Source organism: Bos mutus, chromosome 17 (genome assembly GCF_027580195.1).
Source record: "Bos mutus isolate GX-2022 chromosome 17, NWIPB_WYAK_1.1, whole genome shotgun sequence".
NCBI lineage: Eukaryota > Metazoa > Chordata > Mammalia > Artiodactyla > Bovidae > Bos > Bos mutus.
Window position 1 is genome coordinate 26,300,817 of NC_091633.1, and position 2,576 is coordinate 26,303,392.

Consider the following 2,576-nt stretch of genomic DNA (forward strand, 5'->3'; position numbering starts at 1 on the left):
ATCTGAATGGTCTTTCCATCTCAAGGTCCCTATCATCAATCATACCTGCAAAGTTTCGTCTGTGGTGGAAGATAACATAATCACAGTAGGCTCCTAGGACTAGCACATGGACATCTCTGGGGCCGTTATTCTGCCTACTATGCATACTCTTGGCTTATACTTCAAAGAGTTATTTAATGTATTCGCTTATGTGAATGGAAAGAAAATAGGATGAAATACGTCACAGATCATGACTCAGAACATTTCATATTGATATTATCCAAGAGAAAAAAAAAAACAAACAACTTGTAATGCTATCATCAGATTACTCCTGAGGAGACACATTTTGAACTATGAGGCTAAAATGGCACATGAAGATGAAAAAGATATACATATCACTAATAATCAGGAAAAACAAATGAAAACTACAGTTCAACACCAGTTTGCCAACGTCTAGGGAAAATAGAAAATACACATTCCTTTAACCTAGCAATTCCTCTTGAGGAATCTCAAGTTCCATAACAGGTGGTCCAACAGTTAGGAGTCCAGTTAGGACTCCACACTTTCACTCCCAAGCACCTGATTTCAATCCCTGGTTGGAGAACTAAGATCCTGCAAGCTGCAAACACAACCAAAATACATAAAATAAAACAGGGCTTCCCTGGTAGCTCAGTGGTAAAGAATCTGCCTGTCAATGCAGGAGATGCAGGTTCCACTCCCAGATCCCACATGCCACGGGACAACTAAGCCCACACGCCACTGTTACTGAGCCCACACCCTAGAGCCTGGGAACCACAACTTCTGGCACTGCAGCGCTAGAGCCTGCTCTCCACAGCCAAAGAAGCCCCTGCAATGAGAGCTAGAGCAACTAGAGAGTAGCCCCCCTCGCCACAACTAGAGAAAAGCCCACAAAGCAGTGAAGTCCCAGGACAACCAAAAATAATTGATCTTTAATAAAATAAGAAGTTCCATAACAACAAGAGCCCCAGATATGTTTAAGGATATTAACTGCCGCATTGTTTCAGGGGGAAAAAACTTAAAAACAAACGGCTATTAGGAGTGGAAGATTTGAACAACCTGAGATTTACCAGTGTCATGACTATTGTGTAAGACAGAGAGTGATGTAGGAAGACACAGAGCCCTGCTCCTTCCCCAGCTTCCAACCGGGTGAGGAGGATACATACAGGCAGTCTTGACATATGCTGTCAGCATCAGTAGAAGAAAACACTCATCACACACCCCTGAGCTTGTGCCCCAAGCTGATTTGCAGGGGTTAATAGCCAACTGTTGCTCTGGCTAAGCCACAGAAAATCACCACGGGAAAAGAATAAAAGCAAAATATAGCAATACAGCATCACCCAAATAAAAGTATATCAGGTTGATCAGTCAGTCTTCATGCCCTGCTAAGCTAAGGAAAAACATAATGTGGACCTTGGAAAACCAGGTCAGCACAAATTCAGAACGCTGCTTGTGCACACACCAAGATGTTTTTCCAAGGCATATGCAGGTCTATGAGCTTCAGCCAGGTGATACCTCTCGTACAAGAAAATAACAAAAATAGTTTAAAGTAATCACTAAAATGGGCGACGTGACTGGGGACACAGAAGGCTGACGTCATTGTGGCACAACAGATACTTTCTGCTTGCCAAGACACTAAATAAAAGTGATGCGGCTCCGAGGAACAGGGCTCTCGATCCAAGGAGTCTTGAGTCTCCCGGTCCCGTCTTTAAAACTTTAATTCTGTCTCTAGTTTCTTTTCCCCAGACTGTGCATCGACCACTTTCAATCTTTACCTGCTCTGCTGGCCACAGAAGCGGTGCCCAACGTGGGGCTCGAAAGTGAAGGATCGCCAAGAATGAAACTGAAGTTGAAATATCAAGCAAAACTGAAGCTAAAATATCAAGAGAAACTGAAGCTGAAATATTGGCACACGGTCCTGAAGAAGAGTGGGGTAAGGCCTCTAAAAATCCCCCTTTGCGGTAAGTAATACTCTCTCAGGCACTGAAACTGGGGTTAAGCATGGGAAATTCAGATAGTTCGGAACAATACTGGCCATATATGCCTCTTAAGGCAGGTTCTAAAAGTGAGGGGAACAAAAATAAACGAGGGCCGGCTATTGGAGCTTTTACAAACCATTGAGAAACATTGCTCATGGTTCCCTCTCTAGATTTAGGAACATGGGAGAAGGTAGATAGTGAATCAGAGAAACTTCTTTGTAAGGGAGTGCCCTTGCCTGTATCTATCTGGTCAACTTGGGCACTGATAAAATCCATTTTAGAACCACTTCAGACCCCAGAAAGCTCAAAAGGGAATGAGGATGAACCTGAAACCCCATCAAAGGGAGGACCTGAATATGCAGAGGTGGAGGGGGTAGAAAAAAACACAGGAGGCTCTTAAAGCTGCAGTTCTTTCTGTACCTTTGTTTAGGGAAGACAGTTTCCTCTGCCTCCTTTTCCTCCCTCTCCTGTCTTAACCACTGGAACGGCTCAGGCTTTTCCTTCCTTAAGACAGACAGCAGTTCTGTCACCCCTCCAGAAAGGTATTTGTCAGACTTGACAGGAGAGTGACTTGGAGGCTATAACTATGTTATTTCCAGT